Here is a 14,001-nt window from a genome sequence, read left to right on the forward strand (position 1 = left end):
AGCTAAATGGGACGTACATTAAAAGAACATTACGAAGGTTTAAGGTCAAACACTTGTGTATTAGGAAACGCATAGTTCCTGTGTGTCGGAAACGTGGGCTCCCTTGTGGGTAAGCGGTGATAAGTCATTAATTTCATGATCACGTATTATTTTTTCCTGAGATCCTATTCAGCCCACAGAGCGATATTGTCACCTTAATGAGCAGCTATTCAGAAACATCTGTAGGGCTCACAGGCCAGCACGGAATCCCTGCCTCAGTCAGGGCCGCTATTCAAAGCCTCCTTCTGAACACGTACCTGTTTTTTCTCTCTTCTGTGGGACTTCTCAATGTCATATTGGAGTTCTGAATGGATGAAAAGAAATTATTTTTTTGCCGCTGCTTTACAAGATGATACGGATCTGAGGAGGCCTGTTTGACAGATGAGAAGCAGCAAGGTCACAAGTATCTGCCAATTCTGGTTGAGGCTCGGTTCATTCCTAATACTCAATGTTGCACAGCACCACAGATGTTTGAAACAGAGTTCTTGCTGCTTTCATAGAATCATAGACTCATTAAGGTTGGAAAAGACCTCTAAGCTCAACCAGTCCAACCATCAGCCCTGCCCCACCGTGCCTGCTAAACCATGTCCCAAAGAACCTCATCTACACAATTTTTGAACCCCTCCAGGGATGGGGACTCCACCACTACCCTGGGCAACATCTTCCAGGGCTTCACCACTCTGTCAGTAAAGAAACGTTTCCTAATATCCAACCGAAGCCTTCCCTTTCACATGTAGCCGAGAGGGGGTAGGACTTAAAACCAGAAAGCACCACATCGCATTGTGTGTGTAGCGAATAAAATCTGTCCCTTAATGAAAAGAAGTGTTCAAGAAGCTTGACTGCCACATGAGTCCCAGATTGCTGTCAAGGGAGTGGAGCTGTTGCTGCTGGACCAAAAACCAAATCTTCTTCTGTTTCAATGAGGGTTTAAAATTGATGATGATAACGTGAGGGTGAGCATCTCCTGTTTGGAGGAGGCCACAGAGACAATGTGAGGACTGGAGCACATCCCGTACGAGGACAGGCTGAGATAGTTGGGGTTGTTCAGCCTGGAGACCTTAGAGCAGCTTCCAGGAAAGAGCAGGGGCTCCAGGAAAGCTGGAGGGACTCTCTATCACAGAGTGCAGGGACAGGACGAGAGGCAATGTTTTGGAGCTGAAAGAGGGGAGATTGAAATAAAATCTTATGAAGAAATGCTTTTCTGTGAGGGTGGGGAGGCCCTGGCCCAGGTTGCCCAGAGCAGGGGTGGCTGCCCCATCCCTGGAGGGGTTCAAGGCCAGGTTGGATGGGGCTTGGAGCCCCTGATCCAGTGGGAGGTGTCCCTGCCCATGGCAGGGGTGGGACTGGATGGGCTTTGAGGTCCCTTCCAACACAAACCACTCTATGACTCTACAAACACACCACCCAGCTCACAAAACTCTGCATAAGCCACAAGAATTATGTGGCTTATTCACATATATGTCTTAATTCTGTGGATGGAAACGCTTAATATTTTTGAGAAGAGGGAAATATGTCTATTGGGACCCAAACAAATCCTGTTTGTGGTGACTTCTTCCAAGGGGAAGGAGCTGGGGTTCGGATACATTCCTGCTGCCCCTGACAGCCGTGTGACCTTCTCATCCCACCAGCTGGGCAATTGCCTCATGTCAAAACTTCCCTGAAGCAGAACTTATTCCTCTTGGGTAAATACATCTAAACCAGAAGAACTCCTGGATAAACACAGTAAAAGTATCTCATGCAAATCCGACGCTCGCTGCTTTGCTGTTACATTATGTATGATTTGTTAGCGCTCGCAGTAAGAACAAATTGCACATCGGGGGGAGCGGGGGGTGTTCTGCCGTCCGTGAAATCACGTGCCGCTCAAGGACATTTCCCGCTGTAGGATCGTAGAGGGAACAGCCTTCCATGAGCAGGAACACACGTGAGAAGCCAAAAATCAGCATTCCGAGCCCACAGCTTTAACTTTGGTGTTTTGTCTGAATTCCTAAAGCTGTTGTGCATTCCTCACTCGTACAATATCAGCACAAACATCTTAGGAAGGGCTTGTATCCGCAGACATCAAAGAGTACGAGCCCTTAATCTGGATGACAATATCGGATTGGATTGCATCAAAAAGGAAGAATTGTTTTGAGATTTATTGCTTTTCAAAGCCTCATCTGAATTGGAAGAAACATCCAGAGTTGTGTTCAATCGATCTGGATCCAAGCTCTGATCTGAGCTGGGCTGATCTGAAGACCCATTGAAATTTGTGGAGAGAATCCTATTGAATTGATTCTGCGTCAGCTCGGAGTGGAATGATTTCTAACCCTTGGTTGAGAATACCCTGCAGACAAAAAGATTTCATTTTGCAGTTCCTGGAGGTTAATTATGGAAATTCGTTAGAGTGGATCAGCAGTCCCAGTTGCTGGGGAGACGGTAAAACTATTTGGTATGAAATTCTAGCCTAGAGCCGGAGAAAAAATTTCTGACAGAATTATTTTCCATCAGAAATATTGATATGCTGAAGGCAAAGTATTTTGCAGAACTGCTTCGATTTCAGTGAAATTTTGCATTCAAAACTTTCTGAGTTAAATCACTCTGGTTGCACTATATGGATTTAACCTCTTTTTAATGAGACACTCCATTCCAAGGTGTATTTTTGGCAATATATAAGGAATGTATAAACACAAACATTTCGACTTTACTCAAAGGATGGACTTCATTTCACAGGGAATTTAGAAATCCTTCTTTAATCCTGTTTGAAGGTGGAAAAAAGCAAGTGAAATTGTGTAATCCTCAATTTTCACCCAGCTCCGGCAGATCCCAGTGGGTGCTGGGGCCAAGGGCAGAAACTGGGACCAGCTTCCAGGGTGGAGTGAAGCGGATTAAATCAGTATTGCATGTCCTTACCCATTCCTGTGGACGCTGCACTTCACAGGGCTTCCCTGAAGGCAAAGCGGTTTTAAATTATTGCTGAAGAGCAGAAAGAACTCAGCAAAATCCTGACTGCATTTTTTTGGCTGCGGTACCATCAACAGAGTTTAATTGTCCTGAGGAAGTTAAAACTGTTTCTCCCCTCCTAGAACCGCTGCCGGCTGGAGCTGTGCTCCCCACCCCTTCATACCACACGAAGCCTCAAATATTCAGTGAACCAAAACTTTCCTGGCTGCACAGACATACTTGTAATTCTTGCTCATGTGAATGAGTAACAGCAGCATCCAGGGCAGCGGCACAGACCCTTGGAAACATAGCAAGGATTTTTTCAGTGCCATTTGAAACTCTTAACACGCTTCAGCATTGATTTTTATTGTTATTTTCTGTCCCTTTCCCACCACAACGCTGCAGGGTGAAGTTCTGCAGCCTGATCCAGTGGGAGGTGTCCCCTGCCCATCGCAAGGGGGTTGGAACTGGATGAGCTTTAAGGTCCCTTCCAACCCAAACTATTCCACGATTCTATGAATTTCTCTACTTGTTAAGCTTGTGAAGATGGTAGCTATCACCTCGTGGGTGAGCAGTGCGGGGATCTGGGAGATGCAAGGGCATCCACGGGAATTGAGCAGATAAACCTCTGCCCTTAAATAAGAAGAGCAAATGTTCAAAGTTATTAAAACTTCCTTGTAGCTGGAAAAGCAAAAGCTGGCAGCTCAAGTCCTTGCCCCCAAATTTCTAATTAACTTAAAAGCCGTTCGTTTTCAAGGCAGCTCCTGCGTGGCCGTGGCTGACGGCACCAAGGGATTAGTGCTTCGGAAGGAGCTGCTCTCCAGGGCTGCTTGAGTGAGGCTGCAGACCGAAGCTGCAATGTAAAATGAGATTTAAACCAAGCCCCCAGGTCAAACAGGACGTTTCTGGGTCATGGTGACCCTGGCCTTGATTTTTCACTCCTGCTGCCTGCAGCCAGGAGGGTGAAAGGCAGAGTTTTGCTCCATTTCTTTGCTTGCTTTGAGATGCTGCAGTGGTGCATGGAGGGATGTGGTGTGTTCAACATCTTATGGAGCTTCCACAACCTGGAGCTCAGAAGGAGCTCACCAGCAGAGATGGATGGTGGGGGATAGATGCATGGATGGTGGTGGGCAGAGGGCTGAGGGTCTCACGGCTGCCACTGCCCTCACGCAGCACGGCAAGAGCCTGTCCCCCATCGGCAGCTCCTAAACCAGATCGGGCTGAAAAAGTGTGAATACCTGCGGGTCACACATGATTCAACTCCCTTCAGAGAGAGGCAAATGCGAGCCTAATGAGGCAAGTGTTGGTGGCAACAGGTTTCACACACTTTCCACCCTGAGATTTCCATAGACAGGGAAAGTCAGTCGCTCTAATTAAATGACTCAGGAAAGACTATCTGGTCTTCTAACTCATTTTGTATTTGCTTTTGTAGTCAAATGAATGATTCAAAGTTTTCAATCTCTTCTTCCTCCACTGCTGTTTACTAAATGAGCTTCATAGGAACGTTACAGAGAGCAGGGGCTTCTGGAGCATCTTCACGTTATTGGCAGCTTGCTGTGAGGTTGTGTGTCGTAAAAGAAGGGTCGGAAGGAACCTACAGGATGTCACTGCGCCATCCCTTCACCTCCAAACCCCGTGAAGCAACATGTGGGCTCTGTGCTGGCAAGAGGAGTCCAGGGCTTTTCATCTATCGTTGGGTTTGTCTGCATTACTGTGGGCTCCGTGTGGTGGGGTGGAGGCAGCCCCTGGGAGACCAGGGCTTTGCTGCAAGATTCCTCTTTGCTCTTCAGTCCTAGGAACAGACTGGCAGCAGCATCCAGCATAAATCACTCTCAAACTCTCACTGCCTATATTGGATGCATTAAAAATTAATTACTTAGCTTAGTTATTTCATAGTGAAGGCAAGACTGAGCAATAAGAACCATAAAACCATTACATCAGCCTGCATGGAGCGGGCTGGGAGCCTTTAGGAGCCTCGAGCTGTGCTTTCCCTGTGCATAAGCCTGTGCTCAGCACATCCAGGTGAGCGGCTGCACACGCTGGGCTGGGAGTGAACACCCAGGGTGGATTTCAGCTGGAACATGTATTTGCAAAGTCAAAGGAAAGCCTCATTTTTCTCACCATAAAAGGTAAGGAGTGAAATTCCAGAGCTGAATTTACATGTCCTGCTGCTCCTCAACGTGGGAAAAGAATGCTGCATCCTCCCACATATCTGCTTCCCATCCCAGGTCTTCCTCCCTCCGACTTGTCCGTGCAAGTCAAACCTTTTCTGCCATGAGCCAACAATTAATTATGAGTATATAATAACCTCTCATAAAGAAGGATGCACGCAGGAGCCAGGTCTGGCTCCCTCGATGCTTACAGAGTTTTTCTCCCACTCTGTTTTCCAAATTAATTGGAGCGACCCATGGTTTTCACAGGTCTAGGGGGGGACATCTGGCATAGAAACCTCTTCTGGCCTGCTGCCTAATAAATAATGATGGGGAGAGAGGATTATCCAGCAGCAGAGCTTGTTCATGGGGTTTGAGGGGATATTTCTGATGAGAATGGGATGCCTGTGCAAGGTCAGCATCCCTGCAACATTCCAAGTCGCAGCACTGCTCCACAATTTCATCCCTGTGAAAATCAGCAGGGGATGGATGGTAGATCTTCTCCCAAAAAAAAGGAGAATTTGGAATCGAGCTGTGGAAATATGTTACACGGGGAATGAGAAGGATGTTCTTGAAACAGTTTTCTCCACCAAAATGAGTGCGACAGAGAGGGCGATGCGCTGACAGTAATTAAAAGCTAATTTTAGATGCTAAAGTGGGTAAATTTTAAAGTTTCTGGAATCTTCTGCTCCAAGTACAAAAGAAACTCACTCTGTTCCTGGTTTTCCTGCCAGTTTTCCATCAGGACCTGCGGCAAGTCAGTTCATGTCTCCATGCCTCTTCCTTATCTGAAGCTTGTATTAACTCCCAGGCTTACAAGGGCACTGGGAGGGCGAACCCATTGCCACCACCCCTGAAAGAGCTCTGGTGCCTCCTGGGAGCCCAGGATTCAACTGGCAAATGTGGTGGGTACCTCTGCTGCCTCCTTGGCCAGTCCCCAGGTGCTGCTGTCCAGAGCTCTCTGCTTCCCCAGCCCCGTGGCCCTCCCATTGCCTGGTACATTGAACCCAACCGTGTTGCTCCAAAATGTCAGAGGGACCTCAAGAAGCCACGCTTCAACTCTGAAAAGCTTAAAGACAACGACCAAACGGTCTTCAGCCCAAGGGATCTGGCTCTGAAGAAGAGCTGGAGGCAGAAGAACAAAATTAGATGGCTTTTTGCCCCTAGGTGGAGGCTGCGGGGAGGCAGGTTGGGTTGTTGAAGGGAAGATCATAGAATCCTAGAATCACACAATCATGGAATGGTTTGTGTTGGAAGGGACCTCAAAGCCCATCCAGTTTCAACACCCCTGCCCTGGGCAGGGACACCTCCCACTGGATCAGGGGCTCCAAGCCCCATCCAACCTGGCCTTGAACCCCTCTAGGGATGGGGCAGCCACCCCTGCTCTGGGCAGCCTGGGCCAGGGCCTCCCTGCTCTCATCGGGAAGAATTTCTTTCTAATGTCTACTCTAAATCTTCCCCCTTCCAATTTAAAGCCATCCACCCTCATCCTATCACTCCAGGCCCTTGTAAACAGCCCCTCCCCAGCTTTCCTGGAGCCCCTTTTCATACTGGAAGCTTCTCTGAGGTCTCCCCGACATCTTCTCTCCTCCAGGCTGAACAACCCCTACTCTCTCAGCCTGTCCTCACAGCAGAGGTGCTCCACCCCTCCGATGGGGCTTTGTCAGGTGATGCTGTGTTTAATCATCAGTCAATAATGAGAGAAGAATATTTACAAGCTCATTAGCCGGACAGTGCATAGGAGCGTGCAGAGCCACACCAAGGCGTGATTAACACCCCAGGGATCCTGAGGCACCAAGGAGCCCATTCAGGCAGTGATTTGCTGTTTGTCCCCAAGACAAGGAGATACCAAACCCCAGCGAGCAGAATCCCGGCACCAGGGAGCAGATCTTTTTAGCAGGGAGCACCTGGCAAGCAAAGTCTGGATCAGAGAGTCATGGTGCAAACCCTTGGAGCTCCAGGAGAATGAGGTGCATGCTCAGGTGCTTGTATAGAAAGGATGGCAGCTCGGAAAGGGCAAATATCACACGCAGCAGAGGGCTGAGCTGTCGTCCCAGTGAGCACAGGGGACACCCTGGGCTTCAGTGAGGAGGGAGATGGCATTTGCTGCACCGATTTAACCACACCTGCAGCTCGCGGTTGCACCAGGCAAGCTGGTTCATGTCCCTCACTGTTTAAAAACCACAGTGAACCAAGCCCAGGGAATTCCCCGTTTCCTCGATGGAGACTTTGCTGATTGTCTTAACTCTGGAGACAGAACTCCTGGGCACCATGAGAGCGAGGAGCTGCATTTTATGTGGAGGCAGCTCCCAGGCCAACAGCGGGGATGTCCCCGCAGGGTGGCAGGTTCAGATTGAACATTAGGAAAAAACATCTTCACCCAGAGGGTTCTCAGGCACTGGCAGAGGCTGCCCAGGGAGGTGATTGAGTCCCCGTCCCTGGAGGGGTTTAACAGATGGGTAGTTGAAGTGCTTAGGGATATGATTTAGTAATGGACAGGTACGGTTGGACTTGATGATCTCAAAGGTCTTTTCCAGCCTAGGGATTCTATGATTATATGATTTGACTGGAAAACTGGGGGGATCAGAAACTGGACATCAGAAAAAAATTGTTCATGGAAAGGGTCACTGGGCACTGGCAGAGGATGCCCAGGGAGGGGGTTGAGTCACCATCCCTGGAGGGGTTTAAAAGACAAGTGGATGAGGTGCTCAGAGACATGGTTTAGTGATTGATGGGAATGGTTGGACTCGATGATCCTGGCGGTCTTTTCCAACCTAATGATTCTATGATTTTTCTTGTATTAAATCCTATCTCCGAGCAGATGTGAGGGGACTGCACGGGGCAATAACAGCCATCAAAAGACCACGGGGCTGCCCCCGCGCTGCAGTTGAATGCATTCATGCTCAGCAGGGCCACAGGTGGAGAAATCAGCTCTGCTCATTGTGAAACCTCGTTCAAAGTGTTTACAAAGGTGTGGGTTTGTTCCATTGCTGGGGTTAAGGCCAAGTTCTCTCTCTGCCCCAGCAGCGGAGTCTGTTCCTGGGGCAGAGTGCTCACCTCACGCTATCTCCAGGAGCCTCTGATGGAGCTGGGTTAATTTGTCAGCTCCTCTGGATCCCTTTCATGGAGTTCAGTCGCTGGTTTTAGCGATGCCCCTGCAAATCCCAAAAATGGTGGAGCCTCTCCAGGGGACAACGGTGCTCTGAACGCCACTCGACCTAACTACACTCATGCTCCCCAACTCCTTGGTCTTACTCAGCTTTGCAAAATGATCTTGAATTACCAAGACGGGGGAAGAGGAGTTATTAATAGGGATGTGGGAACAAAGTCAAACAGCTCACTAAGTCTCAAACTCTGGTGGGTATAAGCCAGCTCAAGCTTTTTATTGGGAAGACAGAGCTCCAGCAAGGAGCACCAAGAGCTTGGGGCACACAGCATCCCCTCGTGTTGCTTACAGGGTATGTGAGCCCAAGGGCTCGGGCACAAGCCATAGACCAGAAAGGTTTGATTTTGCTAGGAAAACCCAAGCCTTCGGTCAACACCCAGATGCTACAATGAGCTCCAGGGAGAGGGACGCTCCCCCTGCGCCAGCGGGACGCCAGCCCTCGTGTATGAAGCAGTGTTTCTATTTAGTTAAGAGACTCTCCCCCAAGTGCAACATAAGCAAGGAAAGTGGCCTGGGCTGGGAGCCAGGGTGCTAGCGGGATCCCTATCGCTCCTCTTCCTTCCTCTCCGGCGGGTGGGAATCCCCCCTCCCAACCCTCAAGCCCTTGGGTTGCGTTGCAGTTGGTGACATCAGCACATTCCCAGCAGCTCTCCCGTGGGCAACTTGTTAGCTTTGCACTGAGTCACCCTTCAGCAAACAAGAAAGATAAGAAAATAGATGGCAGCGCTCCAGCCAGCACAGATGCTGGTTTATTTTGAGTTACAGAAACATTTTATGTGCTAGAGGAGGGATGCTGGTTTTCTTTTCCTCCCAGAAGTCCTCTATTTCTCCCTTTTCCCCCCCATTTTCCTGCGGCAATCCCCTATCACATCAAATACCTTCACTGTAGGTACCCAAAAAACAAGGAAGGGCCAAAGCAAATATTGTTTCAAGAGCTCAACAGAACCAAAGCGCCAGAGGGACAACTTCTCCGCTTCTAGTTTTGTTTCATCAGAAAATCAAACACCGCCTTCACAAGCAAAATGCTATTTTCCCTCTTGAAACTGCATTACGAAAATGAGGCCAATGCGGTTTTCATTTGCAGCACTAATTTGATGAACTTCAGCGGGCTAATGATATTGCAGCATATAATTGAAGCAGTCGTTAGTCTCGCTGAGTCCCTTCTCCCTAGCAAGAGCCTGGTGCTTTGGAAGCGCTGTCGACCTCAGGTCCTGGAGCTCAGCCTCTGACCTGAAGAATCATAGAATCACAGAATCACCAGGTTGGAAGAGACCCACCGGATCATCGAGTCCAACCATTCCTATCAAACACTAACCCATGTCCCTCAGCACCTCGTCCACCCGTGCCTTAAACCCCTCCAGGGAAGGTGGCTCAACCCCCTCCCTGGGCAGCCTCTGGCAGGGACCAATGACCCTTTCCATCAAAAATTTTTTCCTAATGTTCAGTCTGAACCTCCCGTGGCGGAGCTTGAGGCCATTCCCTCTCGTCCTGTCCCCTGTCCCTTGGGAGAAGAGCCCAGCTCCCTCCTCTCCACAACCTCCTTTCAGGTAGTTGCAGAGAGCAATGAGGTCTCCCCTCAGCCTCCTCTTCTCCAGGCTAAACACCCCCAGCTCTCTCAGCCGTTCCTCATAAGGCCTGTTCTCCAGCCCCTGCACCAGCTTCGTTGCTCTTCTCTGGACTCACTCCAGAGCCTCAACATCCTTCTTGTGGTGAGGGGCCCAGAACTGAACACAGGATTCGAGAAGCGGTCTCACCAGTGCCGAGTACAGAGGGAGAAGAACCGCCCTGGACCTGCTGGTCAGAAGTGTGGGACAGGATGGTTTTATGGCCTTACCAACACGTCCCCTTATTTTGGTATCCATGGATGATCTTTGAGGGCCACCAACCCCTGATGGACACTGGGCCTGTTGAAGCTGGGGTTGCTGAGCTGAGAACTGAGACAGCGAGCAACCACAGCCCCAAATCCCACCTTCAGCCCCGTCCTTTGCCAGTGTTTGTGCCAGCCTGAATCCAAAGTGTGTATCTTATTGTCCACGGTGTTTTCTCAAGAGCACGATGCCATAAAGTTCAGGTTGGGAAGCCAGAGGTGCAGGTTTTGCATTGGGTGCTCATGGTGCTGGGCAAGATGCGGGGGGACATGGCCATGTGCCCGTGACTTCTGCTCGTTCTCCCAAACCATCCTGGCACCAAAGAGGAGCCTGGGAGCTTTGGATCAAGTGGTAAAAAGGCAAGCCCTGAGAAACCGTTGCAGCTGTAGTCCTGCTTTTTCTCCAGCCTTAAAATGAGCTGAATGTAGAGATTGCTGTTGTTTTTTCCAGTAAGCGAGATCGTGAGCGTGTGACGTAGCTACAAGGCATGAGTCACTGTTTGGGTTACCTGGCACGCCGTGTGTGTTCTCTATCTCTGTATTTACACTGCAAACCTCATTTCTGAGCCAGCTGTTGTCTAAGCGCCTTCTTGATATCTGTGCTAAATAGCGCGTCTGAGCTGTGCTTCTGCTCTGGGCAGGGAAGCAGCACTGGGAATGCTGCCTGATGGAAAGTCAGGAGAGACCACAAATATCCTTCCCTTGATCCTGGGAATGGTAGCACTGGGTTTGTTCTACATTTTCCACCCTAGGCTGGTTGTGCAGACTCACACTGGCCTCCCAGTAAGGAGGCAGTAGGGAGGTGGGTGTTGGTCTCTCGACCAATAGTGATAGGTGATAGGACAAGGGGGAATAACCTCAAGTTGCACCAAGAGAGATTCAGATTGGATATTAGGAAAAAATTCTTCGCTGAAAAGGTTCTCAGGCCCTGGCAGAGGCTGCCCAGGGAGGTGGTGGGATCACCGTCGCTGGAGGGGTTTAAAAGATGAGTAGATGAAGTGCTTAGGGATATGATTTAGTAGTGGACAGGTACGGTTGGACTTGATGTTCTCCAAGGTCTTTTCCAAACTAGGGATTCTATAATTCCTTGTGGGTTTACAGGCAGGAATATTGCACCATCCCTAACTCCTACAAAGACGATGCTTGGGCTCCTGGTGATGAGTTTTCCAGTCTAATCCTCCATCCCTGCTTGCGCATCGATGCGCAAGCAGGGATGGAGGATTAGACTGGAAAACTCATCACCAGGAGCCCAAGCCTTTACCAAACAGTTGTTTCTTTGCATGAAAAGCACACATGATCTCTTTTCTCATTTGAGTTCTCTGTGTTAATTAAAATGGGACAATAATAATAATTACAAAGCAGTGTGATATCCATCCAGATTACCCATCTCATGTCATGTTAGCTGCTGGAATGCTAGTACGCCGGTGGGATGCCTGCCAGGAAACCTTGGGGAATGAGTAGCCTTCCTGGGTATCCCAGCCACGAAGATCCTTCCTCAGGGACATTCTGTGAGAGCAGTGCTTTAATTCTCATCCTTAAGTTTTTTCTTCCTGCCATTAAGCTAATAATCACATTGTTATGTTAAGTGCATCTTCATTTTTGTAGGCACAATACATGAGGCATTTAACTTGGTAGAAGATCAGAACAAACTATTTTAGTTAGGGGTGAACTCTTGAATGTCTGATGAACACCACATGAGAACAGGACAGGTGACATAGAAAAAGGATGAGTTGTTCAGGTACATAGAATCGTAGAAATGGTTTGGGTCAGAAGTGTCCTTAAAGTCCATCCAGTCCCACCCCTGCCACAGGCAGGGACACCTCCCACTGGATCAGGGGCTCCAAGTCCCATCCAACCTGGCCTTGAACCCCTCCAGGAAGGAGGGGAGCCACAACTTCTCTGAGCAACCTGTGCCACTGCCTCACCACCCTCACAGGAAAACATTTCTCCCTAAAATTTCATCTCAATCTCCCCTCTTTCAGCTTAAATGCAAGCTCTTATAGGATTAAAGGCATTTTTAGAAGAGTTCAACCCAAAACTGTGTGCATGTTAACAAGTGTTTGATAATTTAGATGTGTTTAAATATCCTCAGCATGAACGTGCCTTCATTTGACTCAGCATCCCGGGTACCAGAGGATGTCACCCATCCGTGACGGCACCCTGGCTGCTAGCAATGGGGCAATGCAGCTCCATGGATCACAACTTACTGGCTCACCTCACCCCCCAAGGATTTTCCCTTCCAGCCCCATCAAGTGCACGTGGAAGCAGAGTTCCCCTTGTCGCAGCCCAACTCCACATTATACATTCCTGCATTTAAAGCGTGTACAGCCTGGTAATTAAATTCTGGACTATTTTAAGCACTTCTTGTAGTGATTGGAAGGTCTCGTAATTCAGTGCAGCATATGTTGCTTTCATAGTAAGCTCATTTTCTGACAGCTGCCTGCGTGGGTTCCCCATACTATCTCCATCCTCCCGTCAATGAGCCACACACCAGGCGCCGGAGGAAGGAGAAGAGCAGCATCGGCCGGTAGCACTCACAAACAGAAGAAAAACATGTTCCCTTCTCTGCCCAGGCAAAAAAAAATCCTGATGTTCTCCCAGCTGCAATGCTAAGGTGGGACTTGGAAAGCTGTGAAGGCAACACAGCTCCTTGTCAAGTGGTTTAATCAGCAAAGGGATGGGAGCTGGCATGAATGATGCCTTCTCACAGGCTAGCGTAGGCTCCTTTGCCATGGTTACACGAGCCAGGAAGGGAAAATGAAAAGCGGTGGATACTCAAGCTCTATTTCTTCTCTTTCAAGCCCAGATGGTCAACACACCCAGTTTCCAAAGCGGTGGCAGGAGCTCTAATGGGTAGGAAGGGCTCGTGACTGTGTGAGTGCCTGACCACAGCCCATACACACACCTCAGCTGGTTTTAAGGTCCCTTTGAACCCAAACCATTCCACTATTCTCTTTGATTACTGGAGAGCAATGTCCCCCTGCACCTGACCCTCCTCCCACAGCCCAGGGAACAGCCTCTCCCACACGGACACAGAGAAACTCCCTGATGCTAATGTGCACTTTAAATTATTGTGAGAGTGCCCGGAGCCATGGGTGAGTGCTTTAAATATAACTCCAAACAGCACAGAAAGGTGTCACCCCAAAGAGCTAAACCATCCTATGAGAACTGGGAACCTGCCTGGAGTCAACCAGAGCATTCATCATGCATCCTTCAGACTTCAGAGGTTCAGTGACCATGTGGAGATCCTGAATGTTTTCTGAAGGCTGTGCTGCTCTCAGAGTTGGGGAAAAAAACCCCTCCTGTTGTGTTCGTCCTTGGTGGCAGCTGGCTCAGCTCCATGGTATTTGAGGCTGTTGGTCGTGGTGTCTCATTTCAGGCAACGTAACGCGATGGGCAGCGCAGCCCGGAGGTGACGCTGACTCTTTCCCAATGTGCTCAGTGTGAAATTTTCCCATAGTTTGTCAGGAAACTCTTCCCAGCCACTTTTTCTTGGAAGGGACCATGACCACCAAACGGAAATCTGCAGGCTCGGGGCCAGGTTTCGTAACGCCTCCAGAAGCAACGGGGGGACAGCAGGATTGCATTTAGAAACCAAAAGTCAAACACAAATGATAACCTTTGCGCTCCCTGGTTGTATAAACATCACCTTTCTTTTGCTCTGCACGCAACAGAACTGGTGTGAAGAAACCACATGGACGCAGGAAGCCCCCAGATAACTTCTTTAACTCATTATCTACCACGTGGGGTTCCTGGCTCATGGAAATTGCTGCTCTGGAGGGCCAGGGAAGTCTCTGGAAACACAAAATGCTGGACGTGGTTCAGCCCTCCCCACACCAGCCCTACATCTCCAGGCTCCC

The sequence above is a fragment of the Phaenicophaeus curvirostris genome, chromosome 7, assembly GCF_032191515.1.
Source record: "Phaenicophaeus curvirostris isolate KB17595 chromosome 7, BPBGC_Pcur_1.0, whole genome shotgun sequence".
In the NCBI taxonomy this organism is placed as follows: domain Eukaryota; kingdom Metazoa; phylum Chordata; class Aves; order Cuculiformes; family Cuculidae; genus Phaenicophaeus; species Phaenicophaeus curvirostris.